The sequence below is a fragment of the Ciconia boyciana genome, chromosome 5 (assembly GCF_034638445.1).
Source record: "Ciconia boyciana chromosome 5, ASM3463844v1, whole genome shotgun sequence".
In the NCBI taxonomy this organism is placed as follows: Eukaryota; Metazoa; Chordata; class Aves; order Ciconiiformes; family Ciconiidae; genus Ciconia; species Ciconia boyciana.
Genome location: NC_132938.1, coordinates 64830766 through 64849760, shown reverse-complemented (window position 1 = coordinate 64849760; position 18995 = coordinate 64830766). Strand labels below are relative to the sequence as shown.

Here is an 18995-nt window from a genome sequence, read left to right as displayed (position 1 = left end):
AGAGCAGGAAAGGAGCCCAGGGCCGCAGCAGGGCTGTGCCAGCCCCAGCTGTCCCCAGCAGTGGCCCCAGCTATGTGCCCATGCCCCCTGGGCTTGGCTCTGTGTAGGGCAGAGGTGTGTGCTCTGCCCAGGGAGGAGCCCCTTCCCAGCAGCAGGCACCTGGGGAGGCCCTGCGTCTGCAGCTGTGGAAGGTGCTGGGTGGTGCCAGCCCAGTTGATGCGCAGTGCCGCACAGCCCCGTGTCACAAAGGGTGTCATAAGGGGTGTCCCCGGGCAGCTCCTGCCATGTTCTCTCCCGGAGCTGGTGGCTGTGCTGGTGAGAGTGAGGGTGGGCTGAGCTCAATGGCAGGGTCACCCAGCTCCTTGCTGTCTGCATTTCAGCCTACATTCTCCTTCCTGGAAATTTCATTCTTTTTTTCTCCCTCCCCTTCCCGCCAGTTTCAGTTTGTGGAAAACATAATTGTTAGTTTCCTTTTGGACAGGGGATTGCACACATAGAGGCAGGGGAGAACTGTCATTGGCCTGTACCTTCGTGGGTGTCAGCTGAGCTCTATTGTTACAGCTTGGGTAGACGCAGGCTGTCAGCATAATTCCTTTTTCCTAGTTATCTTTTATGTAACACATCCCAAGAGGGACAAGCCTAGGGATATGGGTCTAGGGCTCTCCTAAACCAAAACAAGAGGATCTCCTTTAAAATCTGATTTCCTTGCAGGCATGAGTGTTGGAACGGCTCTGCCAGAAAGGGACCTATTTCCTCCACAGAAGATTTGCATGGCCTGGCAGCAAACAGGCAGTGTCGGAGGGGGCCTCTACCACCTGGGCAATACGTGCTTCCTCAACTCCGTCCTGCAGTGTTTGATGTACACCCCGCCACTGGCCAACTACTTGCTCTCTCATGAGCACAGCCAGTCCTGTGAAACCTTGCTACACGTTCTATTACATCTCTTGGGCAGCTCTGAAGGATGAAAAAACACCAGTGACTCTGGGAAGACAGCTCTTAATTTTCCTCTAGAAGCTGCCTTTGAATATTGCCTTCAGAGCGTAGGGAGCGCATTAGTTTGATTTCATGTGCCATGCTCCTACTCCCAGGGAAGATAATTTATTGCCTCCTGTGGCTAATGAAGTGCCTTCAGAAGGCATGCCTTTAGTGAAACTTTGGCATTTGGAGTTCCTGCTGCTGCTGGAAAGATGCCAAAATGGAGGATGTGGGCATCCTAGATCCTCAGAGTTGCTTCATAGCTCATTTCCATAGTGCCCTACTGCTGTGGTAAATGATACAGTCAGTGGTGAAGCATGAGGAGGGAGAAAAAAAAAACCTCAAGCAAGCCCTAGCAAGCCGAATGAGGTGGCCTCCTCGTATGAACACAATCAGAAACTTGTGTGGGATTGTATTAAAGGCTGGAATTTTATGGAGGAGAAAATCATTCCTTGTTTGTCAAACCTCATTCTTCTTCTGCTTGTTGTGAAGGACACAACAAAATTCTAAGTCCAACCCTAAGGACTCTGAATCTCCTAGTACTCCCAAAACGTCCAGCAATTGCTCCCACACAAAAGGTGCCAGGAGTGAAAGCTGTTGCTGGTCCTCACTGTCCCTTGGCAGTGCATTCACAGTCCCACAAACTCTGGGGCTCTGGTCTTGTCTAGCCTCCTAAGGTTCCATCACTATCTCACTCTCACCAGAGCCCAGCTCCGAAATTGAAAACGTCCAGCGATTGCTCCTGCACCGAACATGGCAGGACTGAAAGCTGTTGCTGGTCCTCACTGTCCCTTGGAACTGCATTCACTGCCACACAACATTGGGGCTCTGCACTTGCCTAGCTTCATAAGAGTGCAAGACTGTGTATCTCACTCTCACCAGAGCCCAGCTCCAAAATTCAAAATGTCCAGTGATTCCTCCCACACAAAAGGTGCCAGGACTGAAAGCTGTTGCTGGCCCTCACTGTCCCTTGGCAGCACATTCACAGCCCCAGAAACTCTGGGGCTCTGCACTTGCCTAGCTTCCTAATGGTCCAACACTCTCCATCTCACTCTTGCCACAGCCCAGCTCTGAAATTGAAAACGTCCAGCGATTCCTCCCACACTGAACATGCCAGGACTGAAAGCTGTTGCTGGTCCTCACTGTCCCTTGACAGCGCATTCACTGCTCCACAAACTCTCGGGTTCTGCTCTTGTTGGACCTCATAACCGTCCAACACTCACTCTCACCAGAGCTCAACTCCAAAATTGAAAACTTATTTTGACTTTCCTCAGAGCCTCAGACTGCCACAGTAATAATCATACTTTTAGTCTTTAATTACACCTGAGAACCCTCCAAAGCTCCTGTCATTACACAAACACACACCACCCTGCAGGAGGACAGGACAACACAGGGTCAGCCAGTATGACTGTCTGTGGTGCAAGAGGTCCTTGTGTCCAAAAACACTTGATAAGTCCCTGATCCAATGAGATCAAAGACTTTTCACTTTTTCCTCCCCTAATAAGTTGAGGCCCTTCTAGAGATCTTTAAAAGATCCTGACCTTAAAATGGCAACTGGGTCAGGTAATTTGTTTTAGTGTTCTCATAAAACCCGAGGCATGTGTTTTATCTGTTCCTAAACTATTTTTCTCTTTTCTTCACATTCCTCCCCCAAAAGAGAAAAAAAAAGCCAATGAGTGGCTTGAAAAAAAAGCCAATGAGATGCTCCTGGCCTGAGCATCAGGACATTTCGAATGCTCTGCTAATACATGAGGTTTCCAATAAGTGTGCCACGGGCATAGGTGCAGCAAGCTGAAAGCTGCAAGGCACACTTACTGCAGTGTGCAATGAGGAATGGCCAGTGCACATCAGCACCCTTGTCCTGACAGACGGCCATCGCTGAAGACAGGTCTGCTCGGTCAGGACACTGAACCTCCACTGCACCCACACCCAGCCCTGACTAAAAGGGGACACACAGAGACACAGAGTGACTGTCCATAAACAGTATTTGGCTCAGGGGGCGTGCAGGGCAACAGGGACCCAGACGAACTGATAACAAGTCCCTATGGTCACCTTTTTCTCCTTTTCGCCTTCCAGGTGATGCTGGTCAAGCTCCAGGCACCTGCAGCCATTTGCTGTACACAACTCCCCTGATGCCAGATATCTGATATGCATTTAATAAAACAATGCACCCCCAGAGACTTCGTCTGTTCACCTTGAGCTGGGAGGAAGGTGCATGTGTGGGTGAGGAAGATCTGCTTTCTCCATTTAATTTTTTGCCTCAACAAAAACACTGCAAGATTCTGACTAGAGGGCAGCACTGAAATCAAAGGGTAAGCGATGCAGAAGGCTCCAACCACACATTTCCACCTGACTGCCTTAACCAAAACAGACTCTGGATCCTGATTGCTCACTTCAACCTGGAATAGTCCCATTCCTCATCTGAAAGCTATTGCATGCCTGGCTAAGGCCAGACACAGTCCACACAGAGAGCAATCAGAGCTAAACCCTGCACTTTCCTTGGGACAGTATCCTTTGAAAATTTATTTGCTGGGTTCTTTGAAAACCTGTAACTGCATGAAAACCTCCCTGACGAGGTGACGGGAACTCCCCGGCTGTGGTAAAACCATCTGCCCTCAGTACCCCCATTTCCCAAGAGCTGGCAGCACAGCAAGGGAGCTGCATCCAGCCAGTAGCACTCCCCACTTGCTTCTCTCACAACAAAGCCTCAGTGCATGCTCCCACCAGGAGGGAGAAACAACTCCCACTTCTCCAAATCCCCATTTAAGAAAGACTGTCAACAGAGATGGGGCTGTCCATGAGCATGAGAAGCATATGAAGGCCAGGAGATAGCAAAGGCACCTGGTCTGACCCCACTAGAGCATGCCTGCTCCAAAGCTGCACAGCCTCCTGTTGGAGAGGAGGCAACTCTACCTTCCCCTGGCTGAAACACCAGTCTCCAGCTTCCATGGCTCATGCTGGTGGCCCTTGGGGTAGCAGCAGGAATGCTTTGACTTATGTGCAAAGAGTTCCCAGAGCTTTCTGCTGGCATTTGCACAGCTCACACCCCAGGATAGTCCTGATTGTGACCACGACACAGTTTTCACCCTGCCTTCTCAGACCATGCCAAGCTGTGATACCACAGCTTTGGTCCCCCTTGTCTCCCAAGGAAAACTAGAAATGGCGTTATCACCATCGAGCTCCTGTGGGATAGAAAGAAAACTTGTCAGGCAGCAGTTGTGTCCTGCTGTGTAGGCTTTGAACTAGCCCTGGTGACTAAGCTGACCAGCAGATTGTCACTAGAGGACACTCAGGCTGCAAGGGTATGAATTTCCCAGCGTTCACTGACCTGCAGGGAGGTCTGCTTTGATGGCCCTGGCCTGGAAGGACATGCACTGCACAGGTGGGCATTTACAGATGTGTTTCTTGGACTTGCCAGCGGAGTAATCACCTAGGGCAGAGGACAACAGCACAAAAGCAGTGAAGTTCTGGCCTGTTTTTCAAGACAAGGAGGCAGTTTCACCTGGACGGGCTCTCTTGAACAGCTGCAGAAGTGCCAGCTGCCTGAAAGCATGCACAGCTCACTCAAGGGGTGGGCTGAGTGTTTTGTACCCTACTAAGGCTGGGCAAAAAGAAAGCGTGCTTGCCTTCTCTGAATGAACGGCTGGAGGGCTGTTACTCACTTGGTTCAGGCATGATCTCCATGTTTGCCCTGGGACATCTACAGGTGGCATATGCTGGAGCCACATACTTCCCATTCCTGGTTATGGAGGGCTCCACGTACTCACGAGCACCTGGAGAGCAGCAAGGCAGATGCACAGCCAGTCCTGTCTTTAGCTGTCTGGAGAGCACCTGCTCTCGGCTCTCAAGGTGATCTGTCTCACCCACCTCTAATTTCAGAGGAAGTTTCAAGGGTTTTTCTTTTTTTTTTAAATCACAGGTGAAAAAACACACACCTGCTTTTTAAGGAGAAATGAAAACTACAAGAGTAAGACTATGGAATCTGTGTAATTACTCTTCTTTCCAGGATACGTTGGTCATTTTTTTTAAATCTCAGTGTAGAGCATATCACTCAGTGCTGATATGGGAATAGCAAAACATCCTCTGTAAATCTTTGAAAAGAACAGTACATTGAAGGAAAGGTGTTCATATAAACTGTAAATGACACACTTCCGCTGTCAAAAGTTATAATGCTTTTGAGTATCTTTGCCATCTTCATCTTCTTTGTCTTCACTCTCTTCTGATGACACTAGAACTACTGTACCTCAACAGAACATTAAACTGTTCACGTACTCGTGCAAATCATAGAAAATCCAAAACGCCCTAAATAGAAGCCTGGAGGTTTTGCTATTACCATCATGTTAATGACACAATAGGTCCTGCCAGGCCTACAACCTGCAAAACCTGAAGATCAATTTATGCAATACACTTTCCAGAAATTAAAATCAGCACAGAGGAGCCCATGTATTGATCTTGTTCTGTCCTTGCCAAAACCGCTGGGTGACCTGTCATCAGCCTCAGTGACTGACAGCAGGCAAGACTCTCTCATCTGGCTTAGCTCTGATGCAGCTCTAGGAAAACAGCTCTTTCAGAAAGTCAGGTCTGGTTATGCTGGGAAAGTGTTTCAAGGAAATGTTTTTAATACTCTAGAATGGTAAGACTAAGCATGGTAATCTCGCTCCAAGTCCTAGCTCTGCCACAGATAACCTACCTGCTCATTAAAACTGATTAAATTTTATTCCTTGGAAAGCTCTACCTTTCTTTTTTTTTTCTTTTCGCCAAAAGGGTGGCACTTCTTTCCAAATGCAAGACGAGTTACATGGGGTATACAGACAGCCCATGGAAAACTGAGAAATCCATCTGTGATCACTTCCATCCCCATTCCTTGGCATTCCAACACTCCTGTCACACTCCTTTCCTTGCCAGCAGTCAAGTAACGCAGTCTGCGCGACATGAACAAGATGCTGATTTGGCCAGTGTCCTGGTTTCAGCTGGGATAGGGTTAATTTTCTTCCTAGTAGCTGGTATAGTGCTATGTTTTGGATTTAGCATGAGAATAATGTTGATAACACACTGATGTTTTAGTTGTTGATAAGTTATGTTTACACTAGTCAAGGACTTGTCAGCTTCCCATGCTCTGTCAGGTGCACAAGAACCTGTGAGGGGGCACAGAGAAAGGCTGTGTCCCTGGCTTTCAAGGGAATTATAAAGTCAGGGCCAAGGAGTGACAGCTGTGTCACTGGCAAGTCACCCCTTCTGTCACTAGAGGAGTGACATATGAATGCTCTGGCAACATTAATGCAAATCCTCAGAGCCCTTCCTCGCTCCTTCCATTTCTTTGTCTCTTCCCCCCCCACTATCATCCTCACATTAATAAACAAGTTTCAAGGCTGGTATGAAAATTTCTGAGCAGATCAAAATCCAAACCCCCTTTTGCCCATAATAAATATTCTACCACTCCTCCCACTTACCTAGTCTTGTCCCAGCTTCTGCTCTTTCACTTGCTTTTCTCCAAAACAGAGGCATGTCACATCCTAGAGAGGGGAAAAAACACACCAAACCAAAAAACAATTGTTTTTCTAAGAAAGATCCAAAAGGAAGCAGAGCCCCTGGAAAGAAAACTGATCATGACTACAGCCTCTGAAGACCCTTTTCCCCCTCCTCTGTTCTTACTCAGAGTTTACACCTGAGGCTTGAATGTCCAGGTTCTGCAGCTGCTCTAAACCCTTGCACAGATTCAACACAGCTTGAAATGCGTTACTCCCCCTCAGGTTGCTAATTGCCTGCAGGCAATTTAGTGAGTGTGGACTGAAACTCCCAGACTCCAGCAGCCACGTTCAGATGTACCATCATTTAACCAGACCTCAAACACTGGAGGATCCCTGTGGTTTCACGCTAGATACCAAACCTGGGAAATTCCTCTAACATGACAATAACAAACAAACACAAATCTCCTGGGCTGTAAGAGCTACAGCATGATCCCAGCATCAAGCTGCCCTTCCATATTGGCATTACAGCTTCTAGTCTGTCCAACATCTGTACAAACGTGTGCAGCATTACCTACAGAGATGACCATTTCAATGCAAGAGACAACTCCTGTGCACAAAGATCATGCAGGAAAAAAAAGCCCAGCACCAGGTGGCTGGATACGGCCTTTGCTCTATGGGGAGCTGCTTCCTGGGAGCAGGATCTCTCACGGGGGCACTCGGAAACCCTCGTCAGGCCTGAATGCTTGATAAACACCTCTGTGCTGCTCCATATCTCACCAAAAAACAGGGGCGGAGGAAGGCTGCTTTGGTGGCCTCCAAGAGAACCAGTTCACCTGGGCTCCTCTGAGGCCACTGGGCACCTTTGCTGTCAGGTGGGTCTCAGCACCGCTCTGCCAACGGCTGTCACTTCCCTGCAGAATGCTCTCCAGCACACGGTACGTCTCCACTGGGTCTCTCTGGGGACAAAGACTGGAAGGGAGGGGTTGGGTTTGCTTTGCCCCCATTCCCAGGGTGCCACAGGAGAGACCTGCTACCCCCAAATCAGCTGTGTGATGTGGACACCACGTACGAGCTGCAGACCTGGGTCACGAGGAGCAGGCAAGATGTTCTGCTGTGCCCCTGGCGCTGGCAGAAAGCAGAGCTGGGGGCACAATGGGGAGAAGGCCAGGGCAGCCAGTAGCCAGTGGTGGGGCATGGCAGGGTGCAGTGCCCACAGAAATGCCTGGCTCCTTGAGCCTCAGCCCTGGGGCTGCAGCACAGGGCCAGCACTGGCTGGGGCTCCGCTGGGAAAAATCATGTAGGGGTGACCCTGACACCCTGCACACATACCCGGCCCTGGGATTTGATAGCCTGTCCTTTGCCCATTGCTGCCACAGGATCCAAAAAGCAGCACCACCAGCCCTGGTGTGGTCCTGAGCCATCTCTCGACAGACGACTCTTCAACCAGCAGGCCTATAAAGAGGAAAAATGCCTACAATGAAGGTGTGCTCAAGTTTTTGCAGGCAGCACGTTTTTTGAGCTGCCTGGTGGTGCCATTCCTGGGGAGCGCTCAAGAAACAGTGCAGCTGCCTGTACTTTCAGGCAGGCAGTGGAGTGTCTGCAGCAGGACTGAGCGATGGTTTGTGAGGCTGTTGAACGGGTTCAGGCTTTAAATATGCCCAACCTGGTATGCCTGGTGCCTTCTTCCTTGCAAGTGGTATTTAGAGCTTAAATGGTATTTTTTTTAGAAGCAAAACCAACAAGCAAACAAACAAAAAAACAGCTGTGTGATTTCCCCCCCCCTCCCCAGCTGGGCTTTTTTTCCCCAGTCCTGGACAGTTTGCAAGGCAATGCTCGTCACCAATATTAGGGTACAGGATTGGGCCCAGAGCAGAGCATTTTTAGGCAGCACATTCCTTGAGGCTCCTGGTAGTCATTCTCCACGAACTCCCAAGTCTTCCATACCTAACCAACTACCTACCGACTCAGTGGAAGTGAGTTGCACTGCAACAGAAGTGACACTGCTTGGCCCGGTCACACATATTAGACCACAAATGGTGGTTACAAGACAGTTCCTGGGGAGTGCTCAAGAAATGTGGGCAGTTGCCCATAATTGCAATTTCTGGTCTCTCCCCATCGCTCGCTCTCTGGCTCCCTGGCCCGGTCACACATATTAGACCACAAATGGTGGTTACAAGACAGTTCCTGGGGAGTGCTCAAGAAATGTGGGCAGTTGCCCATAATTGCAATTTCTGGTCTCTCCCCATCGCTCGCTCTCTGGCTCCCTGGCCCGGTCACACATATTAGACCACAAATGGTGGTTACAAGACAGTTCCTGGGGAGTGCTCAAGAAATGTGGGCAGTTGCCCATAATTGCAATTTCTGGTCTCTCCCCATCGCTCGCTCTCTGGCTCCCTGCCCCCATTTTTTAATTCCTCCCTCTCTGTCTTTACCAATCACTATTTTTTTTTCTCTTTCTCTGTCCGGATCCCTGTCTGTATTTTCTAATTCCTCTCTGTCTGTCCTATATCCCCTTGCTGTTTCTTTCTTTCTCCCCAGTGTGCTGTCCTGCTCCTTGTCTTTCTATTTTTTCTATCACCATGTCCTGCTTCCTGGCTTTATTTTTTCTCTCTCTCCTGCAGCCTGTCCCCTCTTTCCTGCCTGCATCCCCTGCTCAGCTGGCTGTGCCTTCCCTCTTCTCTCTGAGCCTTCGTCCTGCTCCCCATCCCCTTTTGCTCTTCCTCCATCTCCATCTTGGAGGCCATCACTGTTCTGTCCTTCTCTGCTTCCTTGTCCTGATCCACATCCCTCTGTTTCTCAGTCTCTCTGGATTGCTTCCCATCCTTCTCTTGCTCTCCCACTCTCTCCCTGCCTCTCCCTTTCTCTCTCCCCACCCTTTTTCCTTTCACCCTTTCCCCTCTGTCCCTCTGTCCTGCTCCCTGTCCCATTTCTCTGTCACTCTGCTCTCCTGGTGCCTTTTCTGTCTCTCTGCCCCCCCTCTCCCGCTCCCTCACCCCGCCTGTGTTGGTCCGTCCCTCTGTCCTCCTTCCTGCCCTTCCTCACTAATTTTCTTCCTGACCCCCTCGCCCCCCTTCCCCTCCATCTCCTTCCCACACTATGCCTCTGCCCGCTCCTCACCAGTACTTTTCCTTTCTCCACTCCCTGCCCAGCTCCCCCCGCTCTCCCTGTCACTCTGTCCTGCTCCCATCCATCCGTCCGTCTCCAGTTCCTCTCCGGCTACCCCACCGCCCTGCCCTACCTCTCTCTGCTGCTCTGTCCCTCGCTCCTCCTCCTCCCTGCTCCACCAGAGCGCCGGGTCCTGGGCCTGGGCCGAGGCAGCAGTCCCGGGGTCTGTGGGGGGCGGGACCTGGCCGGGGGATGGTGTCCCCGCAGGGGCAGACAGCAGGAAGGAGCGCCCCGTGGCATGCTGGGAGCTGTAGGCCTGGGGCAGGGGGCTTCTGGGCGCCCATGTTGGTGTTGGGAGGTGCAGTCTCTGCTCCAGCCGTGGTCCAGCTGAGGTGAGGGCTGGGGCCACCCGTGAGGCGAGGACAGGCAAGCGACTGGAGCTACAGAAGAGGAAGGGAGGGAAGGACAGACACACAAAGAAGTGCCTGAGCTGAAAAATTTTCCTGGCAGCGCAGAGAGCAGGAGCTGCGGTGAGTCCCAAGTCCTTGGGGCCATGTCACCCCTCTTCTGCATCTCAGGCCCCTCCCTGCCCCGCCTTCCCTCTGTGTCATATTTTTTGCTTCCCCATACCTCTCTTCTTCTATTACTGTGTTCTGCTCCCCATCCCTCTCTTTTCTCCAAGTCCCTCTTTCTGTCGCTCCACCCATCCCTGTCTTTTTCTTGCTGTCCCTCTCCCCTGCTCCCTGTCCTTCTTTTTTACTTCCTCTGTCTCTGTCCTGCAGCACATTGCTGTTGTTTTCTTCTCTGTCTCTTTGTCCTGATCTGCATCAGTCTCTGTTTTTCACAGTCTCTGACCTGTTCCCTGTCTTTCTCTCTACCTGTATGTCCTGCTCCATGTCCTTGTCTTCCCCTCTCCCTCCTTCCTTCTGCTTCTCTTTGTTTCTCTCTGTGTCACTCTGTCCTGCTCGGTGTCACTGTGTTTTTTCATTCTGTAATTCTCATCCCACTGTTCCTGTCCTTCCTGTCCATCTCTCCTCTCTCTGTCTCTCTCTGCTGCTCCCTGACCGTTCCCCTCCCCGCTTCCTCCGTATCTCTGCAGGGCTCCTGATACCTCTCTTTCTCCATCCCTCTGTGCTGCTCACCGTCCCTGTTCTTCTCTTTCTCTTTGTCGTTATTCTTGTCTGTCGGTCTGTCCTGCTCCCTCCCTCCACTTTTTTTTACTCCCCCTCCATCCTGCTGCCCACCCCAGAGTTTTTTTGCAATCCCTATCCTGCCCCCAGTCCTTATTTCTCTCTCTTTCTCCTGCTCCCTCACCCTCTTTCTGCCTCTCTTCCTCTTTCCCTGCTGCATCTCTCTTCACCTCTGTCCTGCTCCCTGCCCCTTTTTTCCTCTCACTGTCCCTCTGTCCTGCTTCCTGCCCCCATCTTCTCTGTCTTTATTTCTCTGTCCCGCTGCCTGTCCCATTGTTTCTTGCTATACCCCTCTGTCCAGCTGGCTCTCCCTTCTATTTGTCCTCTTTTTCTCTTTCCTGCTTCTGAGCCCTCTTTTCCTCTTCCTTGGTCTCTGTTTTTGCTGGGGTTTTTTTCCCCTTCTCAGTCTTTTTGTCAGGATCTGACCCTCTCTTTATTTCTCAGTCCCTTTGTTCTGCTCTGTCCTTCTTTTTCTCTCTCCATCTGTATGTCCCGCTCCCTGTCCCTGTCCTTCCCTATCCCCCCTTCCTTCTTCCTCTGCTTCCCTCCCGATGTCTCTGTCCTGCTCTTGTCCCCACTTTTTCTTCCTTAATTTCTCTGCAGGTCTCCTCATGCCTATTTCTCTTGATTTGTCCCTCTCTCTAGCCTTTTCCCTGAACCTTTATTTCTCGGCTCCTCAGTCTTCTTCCTCATCATATTTTTCTCTTTCTAGTCCTCTGTCCTTCTCCCCATCAGCTTAAACTGAATGAGCAGGTGTCCCTGTGCTCTGGTATTTCCTTAGCATTGCCCTAGGTAAGATCTGTGTTTTTAGGGCTAGGGATCATTTAGGAGCTGGTCTCCTTATGTAGACAGCGGAGCTAGGTGTAGTTAAAGCAGAGGTTGTTCTTAGCTGGTGCTCTGTGCATCTTGTTGAAACAGCAGGCTGTGGGCCTTATTTTGAAGGAAGATTTCTTGTTCTGTGCTTATTGTTCCTCGGGACGCTGCACAGGAGTGGTGTTGGGGTCTGGAGGGATGGATGGGACCTGCTGTGATTCCTAGTAAATATGAACTTGAACTTATCTGGACTTGAATGAAACCAGACTGACTGCATATGGTTTTCTTCCCAGGCTCCAAGTCCAACCTACGTGCTCGGCGCTAATGAACAAGAGACCCCTGAGCACAAATTGAAGAGCTTTCTTCATACTGAAGGCAGGTCAGTACCCGCTATCTGTCTGGGACTGCTCTCAGGCATCTCCCGGAGCATTTTGGTTTCTTCTGGAGACCGGGGAATTCCCTGGTAGCAGCCCCAGACTATTCTAAGTTAACTATTTGAACAGCAGTGTGTATGTTGGTGGAAAGTCCATGGCCGGTAGCTCCCCAGGACTCCTGCCAGGCATCTCCAGGGGTGTTTTGGCCTCCTCTGGAGGCAGGTGAATTTCCAGGCAGCAGCCCCTGACTCTTTGAAGGGAGCTACACAAAGAGCATTGTGTATGTTGGGGGAAGGTCTATGCTCAGTAGCTCCACAGGAATTTTCCCAGGCATGTTCAAGATTGTTTTGGCCTCCTCTGAAGAAAGCTGAAGTCCCAGGTAGCAGCCCCAGACTCCTCCAAGGGAGCTACCTGAAGCATTTTGTCCATGTTGGAGGCAGGTGCAAGCCCAGTAGCTCCCCGGCACTCCTCCCAGGCAGCTGCAGAATGTTTTGGTGTCCCCTGGAGACAGCTGAATTTTGCAGGTAGCAGCCCCAGACTCCTCCAAGGAATGCACTCAAGTAGTTTTGTCAGTGCTGGGGGATGGTCCATGCCCTGTGTCTTTCTGGGACTCCTCCCAGGCAGCTTTGGAGTTTTTTGGCCTTCCCTGGATATAGCTGAAGTCTCAGGTAGCAGCCCCAGGGTCCTCCTAGTAGTTACTTGAAGAGCTTCCTTCATATTGAAGGCAGGTCAGTGCCCACTATGTGTCTGGGACTCCCCTCAGGAATCTCCAGGAGTGTTTTGGCTTCATCTGGAGACAGCTGAAGTCGTGGGGAGTAGCCCCAAACTCCTCCTAGGTTGTTAACTTAATTGTTTTGTCCATGTTGGAGGCAGGTCCATGCCCCGCAGGTCCTTTGGACTCCTGCCAGGCAGCTCCAGAATGTTTTGACATCCCCTGGAGACTGCATCATTTCGCAGGTAGCAGCCCCTGACTCCTCCAGGGAATCCATTGGAGAAGTTTTATCAATGTTGGAGGCAGGTCCATGTGCTTTAGGTCCCCAGGACTCATGACCTGGAAATGTAACTAGTGGCTGCACAAAGACTGGAAAAGGGAAAGGAGTTATATGCAAGATGCTAGGTATCTGTTTAGAAACTGCATTTCAAGAAAGAGAGAACAGAAAAAGAAAGGAGCAGGACCTAGAGAAATCTACAGAAATCTACCTACTCTTGATGTGGGGTGGTAGCTTTCTTTGGTCCTTAATTGAGTCGGTGGTCACAATCTCCCCCTGCCGTCTTTACCTTTCCCCTAGTTTCTGTAAATCTTGTTCACTTCATGTTGTGTCGTATCCTCCCAGCCCAGCGGTCTCCCTTATAGCAAGATGTTTCCTTTATCAGTCCTTGTAGTTCCTTGTCTTAGCTTCTTCTTCAAAGGTTAGTGATTAGCGAGGCCTACGTGTTCCCCTTTTATCAGTCTCTCAGTTTTCTTCAAGGGCACAATCGTTAGCAAGGCACGCGTTGTTTATACAAACAGTGTCTCGTTTCATAGGGCCTCTATGGCACTTACATCAATAGCTGATTTGGAGAAATGACAAATCATCTCCAGAACCCACGCCCCATATAACTCACCTGTCTGGAAACACAGTTCAGAAACCAGACGGGAGGTGGTGTATAACAGTCGATTATCTGTGCCTGAATGCTAATACAGCTCCGCTCACAGCTGCTGTACCAAACATTGCAAACTTAACAGCTACTTTGCAAGCAGCTGCACACATGGATGGCAGCACTAGATGTAAAAGGTATGTTCTTTATGGTTCCCTTAAAGGAGGAGGATAAAGAGAAGTTTGCTTTCACTTGTCAGGGAATACAATATACCTTTAACAGACTCCCACAGGGGTATAAACATTCACCCACAATTGCTCATGCCGCACTTGCACTTTTACAGGCAGTCTCACTCCCCCAGGAATACCAATATATAGATGATATTCTGATTGGAGGAACTTCCCCTGAGAAGGTAGGGGAAGTGGCAGCAGCAGTATGGCAAGCACTAAACAAAGCAGTAAAACAAATTTTTAGGTACTTGGTGGATAGCAGGCAGTGCAGTGATGACTCCAGATACCTTAAGAAAAATCAAAGAGCTGCAAATGCCCCAATCAAGGAAGGAGTTACAAGTAGTAATGGGAGCTTTAGGATATTGGAGGAAGCGTGTACCTGGATTTTCTATCATTTGCCACCCATTACACTCACTCTTATGGAAAGGCAAACCCTAGGAGTGGAAATTAGAACATGAAGAGGCGGTCAAAACTCTAACTGAAGAAGTAAAAACATATCAGTCACTGGGACCAGTACACCCCCGTGACCCTATTATAGCCAAATGGGGTTTCACTGAACACGCTACTGGCCCCGATGGGCCAAAAAGACCTTTCTTGTTTAGCTCAACCACATTTAAAGAAACTGAACAATGATACTCTGAATGCGAAGATTATCTTTAGTCCGAGCAGTTAAGCAAGTTGAGAAAATACATCAGGGACAACCTGTGCAAACTAGAGGACCATTTAATTTACTAGAAGCAATGCTAAAGGGGACTGCTCCCCCAGAAGGAGTTGCACAAAAACCCACTGTCAGAAAATGGTATGCCTACCTAACAGGAGTTGCAGAAAATATGCAGCTAACTGAAGGACACACTAAGGTTTCCAAATTGCAGATGCCCATAAACACAGACCTTTTAGCATTACAGCAACCTTTTAAACCTTCACCCATTCCAGAATGCACCACCCCTCACCGAGGGTACCCCATTGGTTTACGAATGCTTCAGCAAAAAGGGTAAATGGCAAAGAAGGCCGTTGCATTAGATATTACCACCAGCAAACAAGTAATAGAAGAAGGTGAAGGCAGTCCACAAGTAGGAGAAATAAGAGCAGTTGTTTTGGCAGCACAGAATGGAGCAAAAATCATATATGTAGACTCTTACGCTGTGTGGGCTGGTGCCACACAGTGGCTCTGTCAGTGGGAAACCTTGAACTACGAAGTAAATAGATCCCCAGTTTGGAGAAACAAAGATTGGCAATTATTACTAGATATAGCCAGGAAAACACCTTTCAAGATGGGAAAAGCTCATGCTAAAGATAACCAGCCAGCCACAAAGTGGAATCAAAAGGTAGATGAGCTAACTAAAATTAGGAAAATCACCTTAAATCTGGAGTGGTATCGACTGTGAGAATGGTTACATCAAAACCTAGGCCACACAGGTAAAGCATCATTTTACTTTGCTGCACAGAGTCAAGTCTGGACTGTAAAGAGAAAAACTTTTGAAAAAATTGTTACAGAATGTCCCCAGTATAGATTGAAACTACAAGTAGATATCCTGCTAAAGCACCACCTTTACATATCAATGAAGGGAAAAGTTTATGGTCTACATGGCAAATTGATTATATTGACCATTCAGATCCTCTGCGGTGTATCGATACATCCTTACAGGAGTGGAAGTAGTCTCCAGCTTGCTTATGGTGACTCAATGTCGGAAAGCCGATGGGTGAAATACAGTGGGAGGGCTATCGTTTTGGTTCTTAAATCTACCTACTCCTGATGTTATCCAAAGTGATAATGGCTCTCACTTTTCATGTAAGGAAGTGCAAGACTGGGCAAAACAAGAGGGAATTAAATGGGTATTCCACACCCCGTACAACCCTCAATCAAATGGGATGGTAGAAAGAGCTAATGGCTTATTGAAAAGGAGTCTCAAACTACACGAAGCTCAATGGGATATGAGACTTCCCGAAGTACTCCATCAATTAAATAATCAATATGGGCCTCCTGGAAGCCCTATAAGCTGAGCATTCTTTGTAAAAACTGAGCTTAGCACTCCACCTACAAGGAAAAGAGAATATCCGATGACATACAGCCAGGGCAGCCTGTGATGGTCAGTTTACCATCCATCGGTACTGTACCTACGGCTTTAATTAAACCTTGTGGCCCGCTTGCCTGGGAAGCTACCGATAGCAGTGGTGCAAAACACAGAATTAGTGCATGATGGATTTTTCCTTCTTCTTAACAGGGTAACCTGTTTGGACTCTCCCCACGGAAACAAGTCTCTTTTTTCTCTTACAGCACTCCACTGGATGGCAGACGGAAATGCTGTGTTCATGTTGCTAGTCCAAACCCTGACAACGCTGCTTCTCTTAACCTGTGGTCAAAGAACCCTAGAGTGGCCATGGTCCCAAGCCCATGTTACATCTGCCAGAAGTATGGAACTAAATTCTACTAAAGAGTTGGCCCTCTTAACCGTAGTAATGCACGGAACTGAAGTATATTTAGAAAATGAATGGAGCAGGGATCCTAAGGGTTTTGACCGACTCCTCTGACTCCGGGGAGTGACAGGCCAGGAAATAAAGGTAGGATGCCGGATGATCAATGGATTCACCTATGAGAAGGCATCTCAAATCGCTGCCTTTGACAACATTACATCAAACCCAATAGCAAAAGATACGAAACACTGCACCTCTGAAAGATGGAACTGTTGGTACAATTTTACCTTAGTATAACCTGTTTTTATAGTTTGTCTCTGGGATCACCATAACATGAGATGACCCATATTATCCTTTAAATTTAAAATAGACATTACTGAGCCTAGTACAGCAACATCTGCCCCGATTGTAAAGGGTAAGAAAACTCTCTTCCCATAGATTTCTGAAATTGGACCATATGTAATAAAAAATATAGGCCAACAATGAGTGTTATTTAACCCATCATGGTCCCTTAAACAAGTAGAACTATTGATGCAAATTACGCTCTCTGCAGTCAAACTGACCTGTTCACCATTCCTCAGTACGTCCTATGCCAGATGGTTAGCATGGTTACATGGGCGAACCCTCACCTCTCCAAGACAAACAAGGAGAGATGTGACCGCTATCATAGGGCAGGATTGGGAGTGTTAAATAGTATAGATGCTGAAGTACTTGTAAATAAATGGAGCACAACAAGTGATTTAAACAAATTAGAATACCCACCCATTGCGGTCTTCTCTATTAGCACTGGGAACTAACCAATGGCTCCTAGGTGATGTATTACCTCAGTGGGAAAGAATTAATGAAAGGGAACACCAGTTGACTGTGGATGCACTTGGTGTAGCCCAGGAGATTGTTTCTCTAGCTCTTAGTTGTATCCTCAACTATGCTCAACTATGGGAAAAGTCCCTTTTGGGGACTATGGATGCAATCTATGGTAGCAGCAATTAGAAGGTGAAGAGGGTACCTCTACCCACTGACATTTGAAAGGTAATTTGGGATAATGCAACTAAATTGGAGAAAGAATTCCAATCCTGGTGGCATTTAGTCAATTTCACTTATGAATTCATCATACATCAACAATGTATGGTCAACAATAAGGCCACAGCTTTTGTCTTAACAGTACACAATGCTTCGGTGTTCACCATATACCAAATCATTGCCTTAGGATTAAATCACAACGGAACTACACACTCTCCATTAGAACACAGAGCGTGGGCCCAACGAAATGGAAACAAATGGCAAACTGTTGATGTTAATGCATGCGTTGTATGGGAGCAACAAGGATTTATTTGTGAGAGTAACACCATCAAAGGCCAAGACATTTGTCTTGACACTGAACCAAATGTTTGTCATTTTGAAATACATCGCAATGAAAGCCCTGAAACTGTATTTGTATATATTGGAAAAGGATGTGTTTGTACGAGAACCCTTTGTGATTTTATATTTGTAGATAACATTACTATAGATACAAGCAATCATTCACATATTTGTGTTTATAACTTTACTAAAATTATGGGATGCAACTAATTATTCAGCTCCTGTTTTGTCTTATCAACTGTTACAATCTAATTACACATTCAGTCAAGATTTATTGCCTACCCCCATTGGAATGAATCTTACATTGGTGAAGAAACTAGTACAACATGATGACCTGCTAGACTGCTAGAATGTGTCCAAAACAATGGACACAAAACTCTAATCACCGTTCATCATGATACAGAAGAGGTACACCATCTCTTGGAAAGAGTGAAGAAGGATGGCAAACATCATTGGTGGGAAACTCTTCTTGGCTGGTCACCAACAGCAACGGGAGTTTTTAATCTCATGCTTCACCCCGTTGTGATTTTGCTAACTCTAACATTAACGTGTCTATTGCTTACAATCATACTGTATGTAAAGGCTTGGTACATGATAAAACAAATAACCCAACTCCAACCACCCAAAACATACAAGCTAATAGATAGCAAATAGCAATACTTCACTATCTACTTACCGTGGATCTGTAAGCGCATAAATTATCAATATACTATTTATGGCACAGAGGCAAGAGGTTACCGTACCACCAGCCTGTGAGAATAAGATGAATTGACTATAGTCACAGGGTGGAGTGTGACGGTGTGCTCCCCCCTCCCCCAACCTGACCTTTATCTCCCGTATCACTCCCTGCTCAAGCAATAACCACCAGTGGTGGTCGTAATGGATGCGTCTGCTCATGATGGCTGCATCTGGCTCAAAGTGGATTTAGGAGACAGATAACACAATAGCCAAGAGCTGTGGTGCAACGCGCCCACCTAACCACAGCGAAGAAACTAAAATCTGTGGTCGGTATGCAAATATGACTATGAGTCAATCATCTTAGCCCCACAAATAGTGAGCAGCCCAAGAGCCCTTGGAACTGTCCTACATAGCAGCAGGCTGCACGCCAGGATCTCCCCTTGAGTTAGGGACACCTCTCAAGGTTACTCCTTGAGGCTGAGAAATTCCTTGCGGCAGCACATCCCTGGTAAGTGACTAATAGCATGCTAAACTTTCAAAACTTAGCTAAGTGATAGAAAGGATTGATTGCACATATAAAATCCTTTAGACATAAACCGTTGACCAAGTCTGGGACTAGGATTGAATCCAGCTGCACCTAGACTCCTCTCTGAGAAGGAGCTTAGAAAGCAAGGGGGTCCTTTCTGAACCTCATGACTCAATGGGAGGGTTTCCCTGGCAGTTTTGTGTGACTCTGTCCTCTCTGCAGTAAATAATCAAGTGTACCTTGCCATCGAAACTTGTTAAACCACTGTCACATTTACCATTGACCGT

General features: G+C 48.0%; 1 protein-coding gene and 2 long non-coding RNA genes across 11 annotated transcripts in view; 2 read left to right on the top strand and 1 right to left on the bottom strand.

Annotated features, from left to right (window-relative positions):
• The window catches only part of LOC140651970 (uncharacterized), a 24801-nt gene extending 19112 nt beyond the window's left edge, over nucleotides 1-5689 (top strand). Inside the window, exon 3 of the long non-coding RNA XR_012042608.1 lies at nucleotides 3052-5689. This is a non-coding gene — a long non-coding RNA (uncharacterized lncRNA). The remainder of the gene's footprint in view (nucleotides 1-3051) is intronic.
• Nucleotides 1-9992, bottom strand: part of LOC140651966 (RIMS-binding protein 3C-like) — a 14496-nt gene extending 4504 nt beyond the window's left edge. For 2 of the 9 annotated variants that reach the window (XM_072862164.1, XM_072862172.1), the window contains exons 1-3: nucleotides 9682-9992; nucleotides 6426-6488; nucleotides 4304-4405 (exon numbers count right to left, since the gene is read on the bottom strand). The gene's annotated coding sequence lies outside the window, so the exon portion shown is untranslated. Of the gene's footprint in view, nucleotides 1-4303; nucleotides 4406-4637; nucleotides 4749-5710; nucleotides 5898-6425; nucleotides 6489-7220; nucleotides 7413-7772; nucleotides 7896-8403; nucleotides 8551-9681 lie in introns of those variants that run through there. The other 7 variants (XM_072862171.1, XM_072862166.1, XM_072862170.1 and 4 more) reach the window with 7 other exon arrangements.
• Nucleotides 9493-18995, top strand: LOC140651968 (uncharacterized). The gene is made up of 3 exons (XR_012042606.1): nucleotides 9493-10078; nucleotides 11845-11930; nucleotides 16009-18995. It is a non-coding gene; the product is annotated as an uncharacterized lncRNA (long non-coding RNA).